Genomic DNA, 24229 nt, shown 5'->3' on the forward strand with positions numbered 1-24229 from the left:
ATTTCTAATAATAGAATTAAATTATGGTTAAATAAGTTAGGGTACATTGCATAGGCTATTATTCATTCACTAATGTCACACTATAGCATTTAATGTCATGAGGAAATGCTATTGTATAAATGAAAAAAAACAGAAAATTAAACTCTATGATTCCAACTCTGCAAAAATAAAACCAGACACACAAATGCATGAAAAGATATATTTAAGAGAAACCAGTTGTTATCAATGGGTGATGAGAGTGTATATGATCTTATTTTTATTCTTTATAATTTTTCACCTTTTAAAATATTGAGCATGTGTTAATTTTATAATCATAAAACACAATAAATATTCCTTATAGTGATAGAATTCTTTGAATTTCCAATAAGTTAAAGTGGTAGAAGTAATACATTCATCAAAAATTGAAATAGTGTTTTTTGGGCCTTGTGATGACCATTAACTAACTGACTCTTTTTTTCTTTCTTATATTTTCATGGCAGTAGCATAGCCATCTTTGAAAATGTCTATGAATGAAGCTTACTATTTTGTCTTCATATAAAAATGATAATCTAGAATAAAAAGCATTCATCCTACTTTGTCAGAAAAGTAAAAACTCCCACATTTCATGTCAGAAGAGTTTTCTGACTTCTGAATATAATTTAGTTGGGAATTTCTTTAGGTACCTTGCTCTTTAGCTTAAAGGGAAAATAGTTTTTTGAATAAGCCAGTTATCTTAACGAAAACATCTTTACAGAGGCATTTTTCCTATGAGTTTAGACTTCATTGGCTTGATTTTATCTACCTCATTAGGTAGAAGGGAGTTTGGATGCACAGCATAAGAAGATATGGTGGAGGAATTGGAAACCTATTACAAACATAATCTCGTCTGGAGAGGCAGCATGACGTGTGGGTGTGGGGTGAATTAAAACCTAGGGTTGCAGACTTCCCTGGTGGTGCAGTGGTTAAGAATCCGTCTGTCAATGCAGGGGACACGGGCTAGAGCTCTGGTCCAGGAAGATCCCACATGCCACGAAGCAACTAAGCCCGTGCGCCACAACTACTGAGCCTGTGCTCTACAGCCCCCGAGCCGCAACTACTGAGCCCGCGTGCCTAGAGCCCGTGCTCCGCAACAAGAGAAGCCACTGCAACGAGAAGCCCACGCACCGCAACGAAGAGTAGCCCCCGCTCACTGCAACTGAAGAAAGCCTGTGCGCAGCAACAAAGACCCAATGCAGCCAAAAATAAATAAATAAATTAATTTTAAAAAGTTAATCTTTAAAAAAAGAAAAGAAACCTAGGGTTACATTTTAGTTCTGCCACCTTAAAGATGTGTGAGTTTGTTTCATCATGTTATAGCTCTTGTCTACCTCAAAGGGTTCATGTGAGGAATACATGTAATAATATGTGTGAATTGTTATTGTTATCATACAATCTATGGATGATGGTACTAGAAATTAGGCTCTTGTCTTACCTTAATATTGTTGAGTTGTACCTGAGGTTTCTTGGTAGAAGTTATTGAATAGTCACTGAAACTTTCAACCTAGGCTTTACAAAGGTCTCTAGAAGTTTTAATTTAAGCCATACCTTTGTTTGCTGGTAGCCATACTGTTTAATTGCTCTGAAAGTCCTGAAGAGCAAATATTCTTGAAAATATACTTATTTTTTATATATTACAGTACACTATAAAAGAAATGAAATAGGCCACACATCTGTTTATTTTATAGCCACATCATGTCTGTGTGCACCTTAATTTAAAAATAAATCAACCAACTGAAATGTAATATTTGTGAAGAAAATTGTATATGTCCTCTTATAATTTTGAAAAGTTAGAAAGGAAAACTATTCTGGATCCAGGTGTGTAGTGGAGAAACCGTGTTACCAGACTGAGGAGCTAGTGGATGGGCTTGCAGAGAGAGACCCTCAGAGGAAAGTGGACTCTGCTTTTGGAGAAAGCAGTTGGCAACTATGTGTCACAACAACCCCACAATAGGATTTTAAACTTCAGGCAGTAGATGTTAGACAACCCCAGCCAAGGGAAACTAAGAGTTATCAGTTTAAATTCATGAAGTGACAAAAACAGACTAGAAAAAATGAAGGTCAGGAACACTCATGGACACTGAGGCAGGCCAGATGTAGAGGGAAAACCAGCACCTTTTGGTTGATACTTTGTTTATGCTTCCTGTAAGTTGAATTTAGCCTTTTTTAATAAGAACTTACGTTTTGTTTAATTTTTGTTCTTACTCAGGTATTATTTTTTTATGATAAGTAAGTATAAACTCTATTATTTTCTTAATAAAGACCAATTTTTATGTATAAAGCCTCAAGTGGGCCAATATTTATTTTATTCTATTTAAAAAATGTGAATTGAGTAACCACTCAGCAAAGAGCATTGTGCTAGTCCAGAGATTCGTCATAGAATTAGTGAGCTTCTGGAACAGTTCAGTCGAACAGCTGTTAGGCGGGGGTGAGCAGGACTGAAGAGGAAGGCGAGGTGGCGGAGTTGGAGGGGGGCAGGCTGGCATGGGAAGTCAGTCTGAGTAGGGTGGGGCACCCATGTGATGGTGGGGGAATTGTGGCAGCATCAGGAGGTTGGGTACGTATGGGGAGAATGACCCAATAAGTACATAAATTAATAATGGTTTTATACTATTTAAGAAGAAAGTTAGAAATGTAGAAAAGGAGAAAAATGGAATGAACCATATGATATTAGAATGGAACTGGAGGTATTGATGTGAACTCATTGTTTCACACATGCACGCACGCACACACACGCACACACGCATCTTCTAGCTTCCTAGTTCTGGCCACCGAGAGAGCCCCAGAGCACTGACATCCCAGTCACAGCAAGCACACCAAGTGGCCAGATCTTAGTTTCTAAGTACTATTCTCTACTAAAAGGAACCGTGATGGTTTGGAGAAATGACTGATTCCAGGACTGGGCCAGGGAAAGTATAAGAGAAGCCTGGAATATCTTATTGTCCTAGGATGTAGGAAGTGCTCAAAGGATGGTGGGAACATGATGACATAGAAGCCTCTTTGAAGGGATGAACATGAACATGGGACAATCTGAACTTCAAAATAGATGATGGTAGTAAAGTATTATAACCCATTGAATAAAATAGGATCCTCGAGTCCATACTAATACATCAATGGATAAATAAATTGAGAGAAGTGGATGCTGGCTAATGAAGGTAGAAAGAATATTTACATTAGAAAATCACCATTTGGCAACAAATTACAGTGGTAACTAAGCCAAGAAACATCTATGAATATTGAAACTAAATGGGTGAAAGTTTGATGAGGAGAAAATATAGTCTCAAAGAAGTACCTACTACAAAGTATTTACGTACTAAGAAAAAAGGGTAACTTGAAGAAACCTGGGAGATAACATCTTAATCCAATTATCAAAGTTAACCTTACCAGAAAAGAGACAAAAGAAATTGTGACCACTTTACAGGAAGGCATGGAAGAACCAAATATCACTTCTCAGACATTACTGCCAAAGATATATAACCTGAGTTATATATCAGGCAGACTCAAATTGAGGGACATTCTACAAATAACATCAGGCAGACTCAAATTGAGGGATGTTCTACAAATAACTGGGATGCAGTTTTTAAAAGTGTCAAGGGCTTGGATGTTGCAGAAAGCCTGGGGAACTATTCCATGTTGAAGGAGACTAGAGACACAGAGAACTAAATGTTTAAGTCTGCACTGGATCCTTTTGCTATGAAGAACATTATTGGAACAACTGGTGAAAATTGAATAGGGTCTGATATTAGATGATAATGATGTATCAGTGTCTATTTCCTCATTTTGATGGTTTTATTGTAGTTATGTAGAAGAATATCTATGTCTGGAGGAAATTTATGCAAAATTGTTGAGGGGTTATATGGTAGCATGTTGGTAACTTTAAAATGGTTTAGGAAAAAACAATTTCTGTACTGTGTTTGCAACATTTTTGTAATTCTGAAATAATTTCAAAATAAAAATTACCTTTAGAATGAAAAAAATGAATAAGAAGAGCCCTCTGCCTTCAGGGAGGCTACTGTATAGTTGAAGGGCCAGGACAACAAAGATGAAGTCAGCAGAGTGCAGAGGGAGGCAGTCTGGTGACATGGTTACCCCATGGGCTTTGGAGCCAAGCGGCTCGTCTTCAATAGTAGCCCTGCCATTACCAGCCAGGAGGCCTTAGGGGGATGGCATAAAGTTTGGGGGACTCAGGTTTCTCCTCTATGAAAGGGGAATGATAACAGTATATAACCTTATAGGTAATATGAAGTTTATAGAGCACAGGACAAGTGCATAATAAATGGTAGCAATTATATTGTTATGATTAGTTATTGGTGATTAAGCTCATGGTTATTTTTAGTTAGAGAGCTGCATCTAAATTCTGGCTCTGCCACTTTCTATGTGACCTTGAGCAAGTTACTCATTTTTCTAAGGCTCAGGTTCTCCATTGAAAACAGAAATAATTAACATGTTAATAAAAGCCAGTAACAGAGTAGGTATGAGAATTACATAAGATAATGCAAAATGCTTAGCACATTATAATCACTTTATAAATGTGAGTTATTGCCACATAAATACAAGATGAAATATAATAAATTCTATCAGATAAATAAAAAGCATGTGACAGTTCTGAGGAGAAGGAAAAACCATCTGGGTGGAAGGAGGAGAAAAACGCCAGGTTGTAGAATTCTCTGGAACAACTGAGAAGTTTTTACTCTAGTTAAGAGTATGCTAAGGCTAGAAATAGGAAAGGGTAAAAAGGAATATGGTGGTCAGGGGAAAAACAGGAGTCAACAGTGATCTCTCAGCATTAATAGACAACATGTAGCCAAGAAAGAAGAGCCAGTGTGGGGAAAAGACATTGGATTAAAGTGTTGAGGGGATGCTGGCAGGCAATGAAATTGGCTCTAGAGAGAAATTTCTTCTCTAGAGAAAAGGAGACTGGACTGAGCGAGCGTAGAGGCTGAGCTGATGAAGGATGTCTATGAATGAATGAGGTTTCCAAGTACGTGTGCTCCATAAAGAGAAGGAAGTAGGAGCCAGGGACAGAAACAAGGAAAGTGCCTTCACTTAGGGAGGGAGAGGGGAAGATGGGAGGGTTGGGGAGGTGTGAGGGTAGGGAAGAGAGAGAGACGGTGAAAGAGTCAGGAAGATGCTAGGTAAGAGACAAGGGAGTAGCTTGCTTCAGAGAAAGAAGGCAGAGGGTTGAAAAGAATAAAGGCTGGGAAAAAGAAATCGTATTAGTGGACTTCCCTGGTGGCGCAGTGGTTAAGAATCCGCCTGCCAATTCAAACGACACGGGTTCGAGTCCTGGTCCGCGAAGATCCCACATGCCTCGGAGCAACTAAGCCCGTGAGCCACAACTACTGAGCCTGTGCTCTAGAGCCCACGAGCCACAACTATGGAAGCCTGCATGCCACAACTACCGAAGCCCGCGCGCCTAGAGCCCGTGCTCTGCAACAAGAGAAGCCACCACAATGAGAAGCCTGCGCACCGCAACGAAGAGTAGCCCCCGCTCGCTGCAACTAGAGAAAGCCCGTGAGCAGCAGCGAAGACCCAACGCAGCCAAAAATAAATAAATTTATTTAAAAAAACCAAAAAACAAGGTACTGTATTAGTTTTAGGTCGTTGCTGAGTTACAAGAATGTAGAGTAGAAGCCAGACTCCAAGGGGTTAAGTGGCAAGGAGGGCATATCCGGGTAAAGGGGCAGGACTTTGAGGAAACTTCTTGAGGAAATTCTAATGCCAAGGCAGATATACCAAGAAGCAGATTAGCTGCCAGTTTCAAGCCCCTCACTTGCCCAGACCTTTCCCAGTCCCTAGGATGTACTAGCAGTGCCTTCCTATGGTTATGTAATCTGTAAAACTTACACATGTAAGATGTTTGACTTAGTCTGTTCAGGCTGCTTTAACAAAGTTCCACAGACTGGGTGGCTTAAGTAACAGAAATGTATTTATCACAGTTCTGAAGGCTGGGAAGTCTGATGTCAGAGTGCCAACATGGTCAGGTAGAGCCCTCTTCCTGGTTTGCAGACAGTGTCTTCTCTCCCTATGTCCTCACAAGGTTGGGGGCAGGGGGAGTTGAAGGAGAAAGGGAGAAAGAGAGATCCTCTTGTAGAAAAGCATTAGTTTCATCAGGAGGTCCCCACCCTCATGACCTAATCTAGCCCTAATTACTCCCAAAGGACCAGTCTCCAAATACCATCATATTGGGGATTAGGCTTTCAACATATGAATTTTGGAGGAAGACAAACATTCAGTCCATAGCAATATTTAAGTGCAGTCAGTTAAGACTACTGTATCTTTCTATTCAGGCCCTCCTTTACTCACAGTTCCCCTGTGGTTGTGAATGGCATTTGAGTATCTGCTTAGGGAACTGGAGTTAGGGTTTAAGGGGGATATACTGTGTGGTTCACATAGAGTTAATACATAGTTAAGCTACTACTAATAGTCTTGGGAGTTCTCCCTCTGCCACTGGGGCTGACTCATCCAGCAATGACACCAAGTGTGAATGTGTCTTTTGACACCTGGCATTAGGAAAAATGTGGAGGAGAAAAGGTTTGAAATGTACAGAGCCAGAAGCTAGTGTGTGAAACGTCCTTTTAATTATGAGATATGTAAAATTGCAAGGAGAGGATCTGGTTCTCGTCAAGGCCCAGTCAAAATGCAAATTCTTTCCTATCAGATAAGACAACCTAAAATTCATAATATACCACTGCGATGAGACATCAAAGGCAAGCTGGTTAATGGGTGTTGTCAGTTCAAAGAAGATTTAAGATTAATCATAGCACACACACACACACACACACACACAATTTAAAATGTTCTAAATTTTTTAGCTCAGAAATGAAAGAAATTTGATGAGATTTTTATAAATTTGAGGAAAAAAATTCTACAGATTTACATATTACCAATAATGGTGTGGGAAGCTAAAACTTTTCTAAACTATAAAAATGAACGCATTTTTAAAAAATTAACAATGCTGAAAAACAGATTGAATCCTTGCCAAATAAAGAAGCAATCAAAGAGAATGCAGGTAAAAAACGAGGGAGGAAATGTTTTAGAGGCCAGTTAATAAATTAAAATATTACATTATTTTTTAATATATTTGTAGTATTTGTTTTTTAAAAATTATAATTTGTTGCGTTTTTTCTCATTCTAAATAGATACTCACTTTTGTACTTAACTTTTTATTTATAAGTTTGAATTCTTTATTTTAAAGAGCCCTCCTGCCCCCAAATTGTATAACCTGCAGGCCCCGCAAAACCTGGATCCCCCCTCGTATAACAGCAGGGCTTTTTTCTGAAGGTTTACTCATGCTTGAACAGAAATAGCTAGGATGTCAGCTTTTGGCTAAAATAGGTATTAAATATTTCATTATTAGTAATTCTTAGCTAGGGATGACGAGCATTTTGTATGCAGAAGGGAAGGAGCTAGTTGTAAGGGAAAGATGGAAATACCACTATAACAGGGACACTTGTTGGAGCAGATCTCATTTTGTGGAAAGGAATAGATTAGACAGAGTAGAGAGAGAGAACAGCTTTCAAAGGAAGGTACAGACAGCAGTGAAGAAAGAAAGAGAGGGAGTGGACTCTGAATTAGTGTGGAGGGGCGTTGGGGGAGTTTAGTCCCGTGACCTGAATCTTCTAGTTCATGAAGGAGGCCAGCTTATCACCTCAAGTACCAAGGGAGGGTGGTTTTAGGGGTTTCCAAAGCCTGAGCATGTCACTAAGAACTGTTTTGCAAAGTGAAACTGTGAAACAGCAGTGATGGACCTGCTCTCATCCAAACTCTGCCTATTAGTCCCAAGACACTGCACCCAGAGACCATCCCATGGTCTTGACAGTGTCTGTCTAAGGCGAAGACAGAGTTTGGGGATAGCCCTATACTTTTCCCTATTCTAGTGTCAGACTGATCAGAGAATAAATCTGAGGTAATAATGCAAGGTTGGTAAGGAGACGGTCAGGTGGGGAACTTGAGTTGTTGCCTAGAGGAAAGACACAGGATTTATTTATATATGGCCTTATTCCACACAGGATATAAGGCAGCTTACAAGAATGCATGCAGCAAAATAGCAAGATGTGGTCCATAAATAAAAAATCAAGGCTGGCAAAAGCATAAAATATAGAAGAGAAGACTTCAGATGTGGCTTGTCAGGGGTCTTCAAGTAACTGAAATGTTGCCATGTGGATGCACGTTTAGGGTTATTTGGTTCAAGATTGGGAGGAAGAGATACAGTGAGGCACATATCAGCACAACATAAGGCAAAACTTTCTAACAAGTGCAGCTGCTTCACAGTGGAATGGAGGTCACGGGCTCTTCCTCCATCACAAGACGCATTTAAACAGAGCTAGGTAGCTCCTTTTTGGCCTGCTATGAGATCCAGCTTATGTGGTGGGTAGACTGGCCCCTGACATGCACTTAAGGTCAGCATGTAATGATTGTATGAAAGGAACTGTTCTAAACAATGCACTATAAGTAATGAACTATTCTAAAATACTCTACACAGTAATAAAAACTTGTCAACAGTCATACTGAGTATTTGTATGACTGCAGTATTGTTGCCCACCTTTGAATGCCACTGTAAATTGTAATCCCAGAATTTCCGAAGCAGAAACGAGCAAGCTCCAAATGGGAGGAGGGGTGGAGTGAGAGGTTCCTGGGTTATATCAGCTTCATCATTCTCCTACTCTCTGAGTCGTCGCTGGCAGTTTGCAGAGCTAGTGGTATCCCTCCACACAACATTCAACAACAATGGCTCTTGTTTCCTATCATCTGTCAAGCCCAATGCTAGACCCTGGGGAGAAATAATATGCCAAAAAGACATAGTTCCAGGTTCTACAGTGATTGTTGCTTAGTGGGAAAATGACATGAGTAAAAATAATCACCTCTATATACTTATAAAGTCTGATAGGCATTGTGAAGAAAGAGAAAAGTACTCTAGGAGAGTGGATAGCTGTAATACCTGCTATAGCGTGAAGGAAGAACATGTTTTTGTGTATCATCAGGTATAGGAAAGTGTGGGGCAGGGATGGGAGTTCAGAAGGAAGGTGTTTCAGGCTGAGGGGATGATGTGAGCAAAGGCTGAGAAACATGAGGGAGCATTTGAGGAACTGCATGGCCAGAGTGGCATGAGTCCAGGAGGGAGGTTCCAGGCTGTGCTAGAGGACTTTTATATTCCTCCTAATGGTGAGGGAAGCCCTTTGGTTTTACCAGGGGAGAAATCGATCATATTGGTGTTTTGCTGTTTTGTGTGTGTGTGTGTGTATGAAATCATTTTAGCCTTAGCGCAGGGTTTAGATTGGGGAGTGGGGCAAGAATAGACATAGGGAGACCATTCTGTAGGCTGCATGAGTACTCAGGGTGAGAGATGGCAGTGATTTGGGCAAGGATTGTGGTGGCAAAGATGGAGAGAAGTGAAGGTTTCCTAAAAGTGAGTGTGAGAAAAGAATGAGCAGGATTTGGTGATGGATTAGATGGGAGGTAAAGGTGGAAGAGAGGACGTGTTATCAAAGACGACTCCAGCAGCTCGGCAGATGAGTGTTCCATTCACTGAAGGGGTGCATCCATAGGGCTGGTCTGAGACACTGGCTGAAAGGAAACAGAGATCTTCTCACCTTACCTAGTTCAGGGTTAGAAAAGGCAGCCAGTTCAACTGATTCAAATTTGGTTCAACTCAGTGCCATTCCATCCTATCCAGTTCAGTTAGATTCACCTTATGGAGCAGCTACGAAATAAGGCTCCGTGAGGGATCCAGACAAGTATGAGTGGCTTTCAAGGTGGTTGCGTGGTCATCTCTTGTACTGGCCACACAACCAGTGGCTGCCCACGTAACCGAAGCTCCCCACACAAAGTGCAAAGTGCCTACAGAGAAGAGATGAAATGTTGCCAGACTACAGCAGTTAGTGCCCCCTACAGAAGGCTTGACTGACTTCCAAGAGGATTGGACTGACTGTTTCTAAAAATGGAGATAAGACTCTATAGGGTGCCTTTGAGGTTATTGGGCAAGGGGTGAGATGAACATGGAAGAACCTCCAACTTCCCTTTGTTGCTCTACACTGACCAAGCCCTGGGGATTGGAGTATGTACACTTGTTCTTAGTGCTGATTCCCTCTCAGGCTGCTAGGTGCTTCCTGAGGGATCCTGTGCTCGTGTCCTCACTTCCATGGATAGTAACTAATCTCTAATGATCCCATCTGTATTTTACAACAGCGAATTGAAAAGTGTCTGATAGCTGGGAATTTTTTGACAAAGGTAGTCTATGTATTGAGCATCTGGGGATGCTGGTTCTCGCCACATCACTGCCCAAGGTTACAAGTGGAAAGCAGGAGCCCCAGCTTCCTCTCTCCACCTCCAGCCATGCCAGGCAGGCTTATGCCCCTTCCTCATGACCCCTACGTGTTCCATCTCCCAAAATGCCACTAACACCCCCGCTCCAGACTCCGCTCAGAATCTCAGGGTAAATACCATTGTCTAAATACAAATACTTTTGGGGGGAACTCAAGTACTTTATCTAATTCTGGGTCTTAATAATAGTGACTAACCCTTGCACACTCAACTCCACTTTCAAAATGTGCTTCTCTAAGTGTTTCATTTAATGCTCATACAACTTTGTGGGGTATTATCATTATAATCATCCCCAGGGGGGCTAAGCTACTTACCCAAAGTCAGACCACTATGTAGCGGACGAGCTGGGACTCTGCATTTCATGCTCTCACCTCTCTACCAGTTGTTCCCTCTGAATAAGGCAAACAGATCTGTGTTGGGAGGGGCAGCTTGAAAATGTGAGGAGAGGATTTTCCCATTATCCCTTGAAGTCACACGACATAAGCAGCTGTCAAGTTCTCCCCACTTAATGGTAGTCCAGCTGTCAGCACAATGGCTTAGAGTACAGGATGTAAAGGGAGATAGTCCTGTACTTGAATACTGATCTTTAACCTCCTGTATGTGACCTTGAGCAAATTATTACAAACTGGGACAGTACAAAAAGGGACAAACATCATAGGGCTTTGTAAGGAATAAGTGAATTAATATATATGTGTACATATACATATAGATATACACACAAACACATATATGCCATAGTTTCTGAAACATAGTAAATCCTTTAAAAGTATTATTGTGGTGGCAGTGTTTTTGTAGTTTTATTCCAGAGCCCAACTTTCATGTTGACCTCAATTTGAACAGGGGAGGCAAATAACTTTGAAGTGCTTTTTTGCTCCAGGTTGATTGGAAATGGCTGACTAGAATATTGTGTTGAGAAGGATTCTGAGGTTTACTCTGAGATCAGCTGAAATTAATTAGTGTTCCTATATGTGTGCTGTGTAATTTCGCCCTTTCTTGAGACTCATTTGCAGCATCTGTCAGTCTGTGCCTTTGCTTCTCAGCCTGATTGTCTGCCTTAGGCATTTGCTCAGACTTTTTTTGTCAGGACCAGTCCAGCTATGTTCAGACTAAGTGCAGTTTCCAGCTCACAGGGGCACTGCCTGCTTGGGTGAGAGCAAAGAGTTTAATGAGCAGGAGCTATGTATGGATGGGTTCTGACAAGAGGGGTTAGCAGGCTGGGGATTCAAAAATAACTACACTGCAGCAACTCTGGGTGAGCAACACATGCTATATATTTCCATTCAAATAAAAGACATTTATTTTGAAGACTCTGGAACAGCTGTAACTTGAGATTCCCACAAATGCTTGGAAAACTGTCAGTCCTTTCTGAGTGGCAGTAGTTATAGAAGCAAGAATACCAGTAAGAATGTAAAACTGATTCTGAGAAACAGGGCCTGGATTAGCCTTCCAAGAAGCCAGCATTCTTTAGCACTGATCTGGCTTTCAAGTGCTTTGGGGACAGTATTTTTATGAAGCTTACTGATTAAACATTTGCTGATCTCTCTCCTGGAAGAATTAGAGATATACAATAACTATTATGAATGATCTCTTAGAGTAGGGCTTATCAAATATTCCATTCTGTGATCTGCAGAGAATTCTAACAGTGTGCTATGGTTTTCTTTTGCTTCTACCAAATTTATCAATGTCTCAGGTCATTATTTGTCTGATCACAACAACATGCGTTCATGAATATGTATCAGCTAAAATCCTGCAATTTTATGTGTTAATTTGCTCATGTCTTTAGGTGTTTATAGCAATTAAATGAGACCTTGATAAATTTAGAGGAAATAAAAAAAGTTTTGCTATTATGAGTGCTTATGTGATTGAACTGCAGGCTCTGAGATAAATTATATTTTGTGCAACTATTAACTCATTTATTGCTTTATTAAATATTTTCCCATTTGGTTACATTTCTTCTTAGGAAATAAGCAGTCTCTTCTTGACTGCATTGTTTGACCTTCTTCTTTTGTTCATTTTAGCTTGTGAATGCAACTAATCCTTAACATGGCTAATATGAATTAGGTGTAGTGTCCTATTGGGGATCTATCAGGGAGTCTGGAAATTTATTTGCAATGGGTCAGGGCAGCCACAGGGCAGGCTGCTCAGGGGTCAGAGTTCTGTCACAGTCCCACCAAGTAGGAGGGGACCCAGGTGGAGAAGGGATCCAGTGATAGCAGAGGTCACCAGTGGAGAAGGGGCCAGTGATCAAGATTTCTGTCTACCTGAGAAAGAAAAGCTGGGAGTTGCGACAGCCCTGCCAAGCACAGTGGTGGGTAATTACAATGGTGGTGTTCCAAAGGTAGGGCTTGGTAGCGTAGGGATTTGAAATGGGGTCCAGAGAAAAAGCACCATCCTGGGAACTGGGACATGCCAGGGTGGAAATGGCACGAAGGCCCAAAGGAGTAAGAGTGGCAGTAACTTGGTCCCAGTCTACAACTCCAGGAAGGGGTGGGGTGGGGTTGCCAGATTTAACAAATAAAGATACAGGACATCGAGTTAAATCCAAATTTCAGATAAACGAAGAGTACTTTTAGAATCAGTATGTCCCATGCACTATCTGGGCTTACTCATACTAAAAATTTATTCATTGTTTATCTGAAATTCAAATTTACCTGGGCATCCTGTATTTTATCTGGCAGCCCTAGGTGTGTATAGGGGACACTGGTCAGCACTTGTGTGCTTGAGGAAGCCTCACTTATCTGGGAATGATGGTGGGGCTGGCTGGAGGGAGGCTGGTGGTGGGGAGAGTGAGATGGAGCAGGGCTAACATGTGTCTATGTGTGTGACAGAGAGAGAAAGAAAGAGGGACTAAGAGACTAATCCTGAATAATTATATGTTGGCTTTAAGACCCACTTATTTCCATAATTTCTCATTACTTTTTTGGGGGGAGGGGTTTGTTTTGCTTTGCAAGCACAAAGTTGCACTTGGCCTGCGTCAGAGACAGGATATTTGTTGGTTTGTAACATGAAACTGGCAAAGCTGTGTATACCCAAAGCAATGCCATCTCATTGAGAATGAAAATTTCAATCCTCCAAAACGGTTGTCTAGATTACAGTGAACACATGAATATTTGGAAACATCTGGATGATTGCTATCCTTTGCATAAAAAGCCACATGACTGACTATATTTTTCCATTTTTACCCAGATATTTTGGAATAATGTAGACAGCCAAAGGGGCTCATCTCCAAGAGAGAACACATAATCATCATGAGGTAGGAAATTTTCAAAACTACTTCTTGACTTTTTTCAGTCTTTTTGATTTGTCTTTATGCCTTCTAATTATTTTATTAATCTTTGTTTCCTATCCTACCCCCTACCCAGTGCCAAGCACAGTGCTTGGCACAGAGTAGATGCTGAATAAACTTTTTAAATGAATACATGGTTTAATGTATATATTATTCTTAAATAATTTAACCTCCAGTATAGAGATTATACTAAGGATTGAAAAACTATTTATTTAGAAGGGAAGAGAACACATATGATTGACTGCACACTATGAGACAGGAACTGGGCCAGACAATATATATTATATGTCTACGTACATATACACACATGTATGTAGATATATATATATATATATATATATATATATATATATATATACTATTGCAGTCACCTTGTGAGTAACATTAGTAGCGCCATTATACATTTGCATAGACACAGAGGTCGAGTGGATTGTGAAGATCCTCTTCTAATAAGAAGTAGGGCTGGGATATGAACCCTCATCTGTCTGAGCTGAAACTGATTCCACTGATTCCATGCAGACTTCCTGGACTAATCTGAAGTCATTGTTCATGTTTTGGGAGGTCTCATATCACTTTGAGAATTTGATGAAAGCAAGATTCCTTTCCCAGAAACATGAACGTAGAAAGGAATATTCCCAATTTACAAGCACTGTGGGTTCATCAAGCATCCATCATGATTAGGGTTCAGATTTCTTCCCATGGAGTCAGGGCTGAAGATTGGAATCAGCCTGAAACTGGTGTGGCCACAGCCCAGTTCTCTGACAGCCTGTCCACGAGCCTTCCCTCATGGAGGAGAAAGGATCATTTATCTTCTTTTCATACAAGATCTGCTCAACCCTCAGAGAGCTAATGTGCTTCTTTCATTCCTGTTGGGATTGCATAGTTCTACCAGTAAATGTATATACTATACTTTATATTCAATATATTAATATTCAAAAAATATAGATCTTCTAATTCCTACTTTTCCTCATTTAGTAATTAGAAAATTAATAGATAATAGTCACCCAAATAAAATTGTATCAGGTGCCAGAAGCACAGCAGTGAACAAAACAAATGTAGTCCTTGCCCAGAGGCAGAGTCAGCATGAAGCTAAAGAAGATTAAGCTTTGTGTCCCCACTAGCTCAGCCCCTTTTGAGGTCCCGGGAGAGGCCTGAGGAAAGTGTTCACACAATCGATTATAAGTTTTTTGTAAAATGTGCACAGTAAGGTACTTTTGTATTGTTTTTCTTAAAGAGCCAGTCCCTTCCCCCAAGGATAGAAGCTCAGGGGCCTGCATCTGCCCCACCGCTATCCTCATGGAGCTTAGTGAGGAAGGGTTGACATTTGATGGATGAGTAGTTGCAAGACTGATGGATCTCAGGGTTGGGGGAGGGCTGGGTAGCTGCTGCAAGGGGATTTAGTCTTCTGGCAGGTGACCATTTAAGCTGAGATCTGAAGGATGAATGTTTGGTTTTGTTTGTGTGTCAAGGAAGGAGCTTCATTAACAGGTGGGGAGGACTGTGGGTGACAAGGCCCTGGGCCAGGAGGGGGCAGGGCTGGTTTGAGGCCTGTACTGGGTACCCCATGGCTGGTGGGCATGGAGAGTGAGGGGAGAGTGATGGGTGAGGAAGCTGAATAGAAGAGTGAGCAGTTTCCCCGGGACCCTGTAGGGCCTGTTAAGCATTTGAACCTTATTCTAAGGACGGTGAGAAGCTGCTGAAAGGGAGTTACATGATCAGATTTGCATGCTAAGAAAACACTCTGGTTGTAGGGTGGAGAATAGATTTTTTTTAAATAATTAATTAATTAATTAATTATTTATGGCTGTGTTGAGTCTTCGTTTCTGTGTGAGGGCTTTCTCTAGTCGTGGCAAGTGGGGGCCACTCTTCATCGCGCTGCGCAGGCCCCATTATCGCGGCCTCTCTTGCTGCGGAGCACAGGCTTCAGACGCGCAGGCTCAGTAATTGTGGCTCACGGGCCTAGTTGCTCTGTGGCATGTGGGATCTTCCCAGACCAGGGCTCGAACCCGTGTCCCCTGCATTGGCAGGCAGATTCTCAACCACTGCGCCACCAGGGAAGCCCCGAGAATAGATTTTTAAATTTTGTTTTCTGTTGTTTTGAACTTCTGGAAACACTGCCTGGATTACAGCTGTGACTTGATAAACAAGTGAAATATTCCTTGGTGTGGTGAGGGGAGATAATTCTCTCAAATGCCATACACCTCAGTATGTGAGAGGACAGAATACCCCAGCCAGCATCTGACATACTGAATCAGAAGGACAGGTGAATCAGGGCAACAGGGAACAAGCTGGGGTATCTGTGCTGTTGGTGGGTGTGTGTAGTGTGTGGCTTTTCTGGCACCCTTCATTCTTTCTCCATCACAGTGACATCAGGTTGGAAGCAGTGAGGATTGAGGGAGACTATAGAGAACCAAACATCTCGAATCAACAGCTTGTGATGAGGATAAAGGTGGTGTCAATGCTAGTGTCAAAAATCATGACGCTCTTTAAGAAGCCTTTAGAGCAAAAGTGAGCTTGCATGTGGAAGGGCCAATAAAAACCAGTTAATCTAGCAGACTGCATTCAGCAGATTTCCAGACTTCACCAGGCATGTTGCTCTCACCTCTTCCCAATAGCTTCCTCCATTCCTTACCTGGTTAGACTGTTTTTGCTCCAGACTTTGCTCTCCTACTATTCCTCTGGAATTGTTCGTAGTTTGTTACTATCAGAGAGAAACCCTGATATTGGCTTTGCCCAGCGGTGACGCTGCCTGTGAGATGCTATTGCATGGGATGTGACAGAAAGATGCCTCACAGATTAGAGTTGCACAAGGGTCTGAAGACATTGTTTGGGGACCTACATCCTAGCCCTCCTCGACAGCACAAAATCAGTTCAGCAAAATTCAGCCACTGAAGTCCAGCTCAGTGGGCCTGACTGAACAAGGAGCATGGTAATAATTCTTAACAGGGTGTATTTATTAAGTGAAGGAATTATAGAATACATTTCAGATGAAAAAGAAGTGTTCATGCTTAAAGGGTAATGATCACTTGTCCATAAAACTAATAGATATACATTTCATTTGTGATGCTGCTAGATAAATAAGGAATTAAGACATTTTCAGAATTGCAATAGCATTTCTTATCTGCCTGCATTAAGTCAAGCTCAAGAAACTAATGCAGACTCCACATTGCCTATAGACTAATACAAAATATCAGCATCTAGGGTTAAAGAACTTCTGGGAAGTCAGGAGTAAGGCTTTCAGTGTTCCCATCATCTATCAACCTGGAAAGCTCTTCCTAGTTTTTCTATTTGGGGGAGGCATTTTAGATTTGTGTACCTGTCAACTTGAGTGAGGGATTGAAGAAGAAAGTCAAAGGAAGGAAAAGGAGCCAATGGTCACTGTCCTGGGGGATGGGGCGGCGATGGGGAGAGCAAAGGTTGGGGAACTGGAAGGGCATGGTGGGGAAGGGGGATGTAGGGAAGGGAAGCTAACCAGAGGCTGCTGTCAGCTCTAACCTGTTTCCTTCATCCCCGGGCACCGTCCCTTTCCCTGATCTCGGCAACAGTCCCTTTCCCTGATCTCGGCAACAGTGACACCACCTTGGAGCTGCTCTGCAGCCAAAAAAAAAAAAAAAAAAAAGAATAGATCCCAAACCTTTGGGATGACATTTAACCATCACACACCGCTTTATATGCTAGTTATCTGTGCACATCACTGAATGATAGCTGTCCCTGCCGTTTTCTTAAATGTCACCAGAGGAAGACATTTTCTCTTCCCTGGAGTACACATGCTCTACTCATGGATAAGTGGACACTTGATCCCATTTTCACACTTTCCAAAAATTGGTCACCGATGAGTCACAATTTTGTCAGCTTCTCTGATGTGAGAAGCCATAGATGGAAGTATACAGAAATGATTTCTTTAATGTGATGTCCTTTCTATGTGGCAGTAAAATGACTTTCCTACCATCAGGAGAAACGTATGCTCTGAATTATTTTTATAACCATAAAGGCAGATCTGTAAAATGCTGTCTGTACCTGATAGCTCTGCTTTTATTGATTCTATTCGGAATTATATCATTCCTTGAAACGTTGGGGAATGGGAAAAGAGAACAAATATATGTTGATGGTCTGTGAGTGCTTTACAGAATTAGTTGGTGTGAATTATAATTCCTGAACCCCGTTGTCCAAGCGATATAACTTTCCACATATTCTAATATAGATTAATTCCTATTTTGGGCCCCTGTCTAGTGCCAAGAACTTAGTCTCAGTTAATTCAGAGTTTCTGACCCTGTTTTCCTTGGAGTGATAGCTAAGCTCTTGAGGAACAATTGTGGATATATTTCCAGCATGGGGCTCTTGGATGTTGGAGAGGGGTTTGGTGTTCGGTCCTCAGCACCATATAAGTCCTACCAGACTGAAAAGCGAAGTGACCCACCTACCCAACCAGCTGCTGGGTTGTCCCTTATTCCCATTCACAAGGTCTCTTTTTGTTGCTCCTGGTCATTTTGCTCCTTTTGAGTCACTCTGGGGCGTGGGGACCCTGTGATGCTGTAGGAGTCCAGAACTACTTATTTTATCTTGACTCTAACCCTGGGTATTTGAAATATTGTTTTCCATTATGAAGCAGGGAAAATGAGATTCAGAGTAACTAAGACCTTGCCCAGATTAGTAGAGCACAGTCTGTTTTCCAGACCCATGTGGCTCCCTTCATTATAGTGACTACCTGCCCAGCTTTATCCTCCCACTTCTAAGAAGCCTCTTCTTATCACCTGAGAATAATGTCTACCTCCCTAAGAATTTCACAGCCTTTGCTGTGGTCAAACCTTTGGGATGACATTTAACCATCACACACCGCTTTATATGCTAGTTATCTGTGCACATGTCAAGATAGCCCTAATTAGGCTGTGGCTTTTAGAAGGCAAAGACCATTTCTTATGTTTTTCTCCATCTCTTTCACTAGTACCACACTATGTACATGCCAAATGCTCAATATATGATTGATTAGAATAGAAATGATATGTTAATAAATAAATTAGTAAATGGATGAATATTTACTCCCTATAACCATTTGTTCTCTTTCTGTGTTTAGACTGTGATTATACCCTAGTTAAAAATATAGTATAGCCCATAGACATCTACTCTTGCCCTGACCTTTTAACTCCACTGTCCCTAATCTATACAATACCCTGGCGAGCATATAGATCCAGCAATGATGCGGCTCTATCGCAGGCTTCTCCTGCTCTACCTACAGAATCTACTGGTCCCCCCACCTCCCTGACTGTTGATTTCCTAATTTTCTGACTCCATGCCCAGGCTCTAGATATAGGCCTCGGCTTCCTCCTTTATTAAGACATGTCATTTAGACCCTTACTTTTCTCATTGACTTTGGGAGGACCTGCTGCCCTGTCGCAGGATTGACTCTCAACTCTGCATGTTCCCTTGATTGTCTTGGGAGACTCTGGGCACAGTCAGTGCCTATGCCCTCATCAGCCTGTGGTTGTCTTCACCAGTGTCCTCATCTTCCCACAGGACGGAAAGATTATTACACTGGGGACATCAGAATAAATCCCAGTAACTATCCATTCATTCAAGAACAGAAGTCCAATTTGATTTTAATTATTTTAATTAGAAAACAGTTTAGATTAATATCTATAGTGAAAAGGAGGAAACAGTATGCTTTCCTATATATTCTATGGCAAAGTTTAATGCTCAGGGTTAATCCCCACAAAGCCGTCAGGTCTATTGGCTGTAATGGATAGAAATTCAATTCAAATTAATTTCAGCAAAAGAAGAGAACTAATTGTCTATGTAATTGCAAAGTCTGGGGCTTCAGGCACAGTGGGATCCAGGTGATATCTGACTCTTTTTTAAAAATCTATTGACTCTGTTTTCCTTTGTTTTGGCCCCCAACAATGTCTGGTTTGGGTGCTCCTTTCATCTTGCAATCTCAGAGGCAGAGAGGCCCTTTTTATCTCAGCATCCTATTAATTCCAAAAAAGTACTCTGATTGCCACTGTTTGGGTTGTATCTACAGATAGACTCTGATCAGCTTGGATCATGTGTCTCCCTCTATAGTTGTCAGTGCAGGACCCTATGATTGTGAACCTCTCTAGAGTCACGTGAAGTGAGGAAAAGGCAGATTCCAAAATGAAGCAATGGCGCAAAGAGCAAAAAACCCAACCAATGCCCACTGTTTGGCAAGTGGGAATTTATGAGTTAGGTCCTTTGTAGCTCTTTCTTTGCCATGGTAAAGTGAATCCATGCCCTAGAAAGGGCTAAAGGGCTAACATCTCTTACTAAGTTCAGGCCCTGTGCTGAGTACATTAAATGCATCATATCCTTAGCTCTTACTGGACTCAGCCCTCTTAGGAGTCATACATCGCCCAACAGGCTGGACTAGGCCTCATGTAAAAGGAGAGCCCTTACTTCCTAAGCATTCACAGCTCCCATTTCACACACTGCTCTTGATCTCTTTCTTCTGACCTCCCTCAGTGTCTGTTCCACCACTTACGAGTCCAGTTTGGTTGTACCAATTGGCCATCTCCCAAAGCTTCCAGCCTACTCTCCCCTTCTGCCTGATGGCTCCAATCACAGGAGACCCCACCCATGTTGACTTACCCTGTGGGCCATTCACACTGAGCTTTCAAGGTGCCCTATCATGGTATATTTGTTAGTTCCACACAGCTGACATTCTCTGAGGTAGATAGAGTTATCCCAATTTCTCGTCTGAAGACACAGAGATTCCAAGAAGTAAAAGACCTTTTCCAAAGACATATATCTAGATGTAATTAACTGAATATGGAGTTAAACCCAAAGCCTGATTATAAATTCACCAGACACTAACTATCTTAGGTTAATATGCATGAAGCACTTGTAAGTCCTTGCAAATTTGACAAGTCAAGATAGAATTTTTGGTCTAGTCAATAAAGATATTGCAGCTTGGTGATATTTCTAGGTGATGCTCTTGCCTGAATTTTGAGTTGAGAAAAGAAAAACAGAATTTAAGAGTACAAGGAAACAGATTCACTGTGAAGGTTTGTGCTGTTTTTGAGAATGGAGCTTCCCAGGCTTGTGCAGTACACAACATAAACAACATTGCATAGTGACCCTGCAAGGAAAGGAATAATTAGAAACTTAATTTAAAATAAATCACCATTTAAATTATATGATTTGCTTAAAGAAAGTTAAGCTTAAGGCTTACTTGTGTTACTTATATATGTATGTCTGTATATTAAAATTCAAAGTAACAGCATTATATCTGTTATCTGCTTGAGCCCTGCAATTTCTCATATCTGATGCCTTTGTCTATAGGGTATCAGATTGTTGATTCTCTGCAAAGGCGTGGCTTTCTGATTCTAAGGATAAAAACTATATAAGCATCAGAATCCAAAGGCTTCTTTTATTTCAAGCTCTTAACATTTTGACAAGTTAAGCACAAATGAATCATAAATGTACAGATTAAATTTCTCTTGGAATACAAATGGGTTTAAATTGGAGGAAGAAAAAGTGGTTGGTCAAATGCATCCGTATTTTGCTGAGTCAAGAACTTTCAAAAAAGAGCCTAGTGTTTGAAAAATCTAAATATGCCCTAATAAAACCACAAATGTGAATATTTCCATATTTTAGTATTCTGTTTCCATTTCAAAGTCAAAATAGTTTAATGAGCACGTTTAGAAAGAAATTCTCTCCCTTTCCCTAATTAGTGGTTTTTCTTGTCTGGCATCCTTTATGGTTTTACTTGATTTTCTTTATCATCTGTAGTCAAATAAAAACATAAGCTGACTCTGCCTGATGAAGACCGTGACTGCTTCTGTGTGGGGTCCATGGTTTACCTAGACAAGAACCTTCTCTGCTTGTTTCAGCCACCACATAACAGGAACACTTATTATTCGGGTCACTGAGCGAAAACCATCAACAAGACACATTTACAAGAATGGCCATCATCAAAAAATCTACAAACAATAAATGCTGGAGAGGGTGTGGAGAAAAGGGAACCCTCTTGCACTGTTGGTGGGAATGTAAATTGATACAGCCACTATGGAGAACAGTATGGAGGTTCCTTAAAAAACTAAAAAAAGAACTACCATATGACCCAGGAATACTACTACTGGGCATATACCCTGAGAAAACCATAATTCAAAAAGAGACACGTACCACAATGTTCATTGCAGCTCTATTTACAATAGCCAGGATATGGAAGCAACCTAAGTGTCCGTTGACAGATGAACGGATATAGAAGATGTGGCACATATATACAATGGAATATTACTCAGCCAAAAAAAGAAACGAAATTGAGTTATTTGTAGTGAGATGGATGGACCTAGAGACTATTGTACAGAGTGAAGTAAGTCAGAAAGAGAAAAACAAATACTGTATGCTAACACATATATATGGAATCTTAAAAAAAAAAAAGGTTCTGAAGAACCTAGGAGCAGGACAGGAATAAAGATGCAGACACATAGAGAATGGATTTGAGGACACGGGGAGGGGGAAGGGTAAGCTGGGATGAAGTGAGAGAGTAGCATGGACATATATACACTACCAAATATAAAATAGCTAGTCGGAAGCAACCGCATAGCACAGGGAGATCAGCTCGGTGCTTTGTGTCCACCTAGAGGGGTGGGATAGGGAGGGTGGGAGGCAGACGCAAGAGGGAGGAGATATGGGGATGTATGTATATGTATAGCTTATTCAGTTTCTTATACAGCAGAAAGTAACACACCATTGTAAAACAATTATACTCCAATAAAGATGTTAAAAAAAAAAAAGACACATTTACAAAGGGTGAGAAAAATAAATTGCTGCTTATCTGCTCCATATCCCACGTTCTTTTTTTTTTTTTTTTTAAGTATTTGTTATTATTTATTTATTTATTTATTTATTTATTTATTTATTTATGGCTGTGTTGGGTCTCCGTTTCTTTGCGAGGGCTTTCTCTAGTTGTGGCAAGTGGGGGCCACTCTTCATCGCGGTGCGCGGGCCTCTCACTGTCGCGGCCTCTCTTGTCGCGGAGCACAGGCTCCAGACGCGCAGGCTCAGTAATTGTGGCTCGCGGGCCCAGCTGCTCCGCGGCACGTGGGATCTTCCCAGACAAGTGCTCGAACCCGTGTCCCCTGAATTGGCAGGCAGACTCTCAACCACTGCGCCACCAGGGAAGCCCCCCACGTTCTTTAATAACATGATCTGACTTGGGCTGGATGTATTGAAAAAGCAATTAAAAGGATGAAAGAAAAATAAAGTAAGTAATCCTAAGGAAACTAAGTTACCCATCTAAGTAAAAGAGGATAACCCTTGCAGAGACAGTGAGCGCTGAATCCCAGAAGTAGAAATCGTGTGTTTACTGAACCCTCTTACAGGGTGAGAACATCAGAGATTCCTCTTCCTAGGAGACGAGCAGAACTAAACTGGCGTGTGGGCAAAGAAATGGGGACCCGAGATAGCAAGAAAGAAATAGATGAGGCTTTGGCATGGTCACATAGTCAGGCACTTAGCCCAGGAAGAGGCAGCTTGAGGAGAGCCGAGCTGTTGAATAGGGCAGAGAAGGGAGGTGCCTATGAGTAAAAAGATAATTAAACAAGAGGCCCCTTTCTTGGTAGCTACAATCATTTTTCACTGATAGAGCACAATCAGTTGTGAGTATTGCAGAGCCCTTGCTGTTAAGAACCATGCTGTTAAGAGCCATGAGGTGTGATTTTGTCTCAGTAGAGCAGGAAGCTTAAAGAAATATTGAGATGAAGTGCCTATCTGACAAAGAATACTGGGACAGAATCCATATTCATTGACATCAACTTTACTACTAACTTTTTATTTTTTTTTTAAATTTTATTTATTTATTTAATTTATGGCTGTGTTGGGTCTTCGTTTCTGTGCGAGGGCTTTCTTTAGTTGTGGCAAGTGGGGGCCACTCCTCATCGCGGTGCGCGGGCCTCTCACTGTCGCGGCCTCTCTTGTTGCGGAGCACAGGCTCCAGACGCGCAGGCTCAGTAGTTGTGGCGCACAGGCTTAGTTGCTCCGCGGAATGTGGGATCTTCCCAGACCAGGGCTCGAACCCGTGTCCCCTGCATTGGCAGGCAGACTCTCAACCACTGCGCCACCAGGGAAGCCCTACTACTAACTTTTGATTTTCAATATCACCTTGGAGACCAGCTATGTTATTTTCAACATCTGGGCTGATTTCTCTTTACATTTCCCGAGCAGCCTTCTGCACCTAACCTTGAGTTTTGGTTGTGTCAGTTTGAGGGCTATTTATTATTTGTTTCTGGATTCTGGGGGAATTCCAGGGGCTGCAGGGGAGAGTGTCACTCTTTCGTTTTGTCCTCTATGTAAATTGGAGCTGAGGAATGTCCAGACTGCATTGGCAGAGCTGATTTCAGAGTCATCTTGAACCTTAAGGAAAAACCTGTTTCTGTGTTTTGGGTGGCCCGAAACCCCTCCAGCCATCAACCTGCCTACCAGCAGGGAATCTCTTTGCCAACTCAGCATCCTGCCCTCAGTCAACCTTGTTCCTTGTACTCCTAGAATTTGCAGGTAGAGTCTTCAACAGCAAGATCATTAGACAGCTTTGAAAGGAGTAAATGTTGCTATCTGATATAAAGGAACCTTTGTACAAAGCACATTCACTTA

The 24229-nt window shown here is 41.4% G+C and overlaps 1 long non-coding RNA gene across 1 annotated transcript in view; it reads left to right on the forward strand.

Moving 5' to 3' along the window:
• LOC132365315 (uncharacterized) overlaps positions 1-24229 on the forward strand; it is a 796238-nt gene that overhangs the window by 379505 nt on the left and 392504 nt on the right. The window contains exon 2 of the long non-coding RNA XR_009503074.1: positions 13525-13591. This is a non-coding gene — a long non-coding RNA (uncharacterized LOC132365315). The remainder of the gene's footprint in view (positions 1-13524; positions 13592-24229) is intronic.

The sequence above is a fragment of the Balaenoptera ricei genome, chromosome 4, assembly GCF_028023285.1.
Source record: "Balaenoptera ricei isolate mBalRic1 chromosome 4, mBalRic1.hap2, whole genome shotgun sequence".
NCBI classification, from domain to species: domain Eukaryota; kingdom Metazoa; phylum Chordata; class Mammalia; order Artiodactyla; family Balaenopteridae; genus Balaenoptera; species Balaenoptera ricei.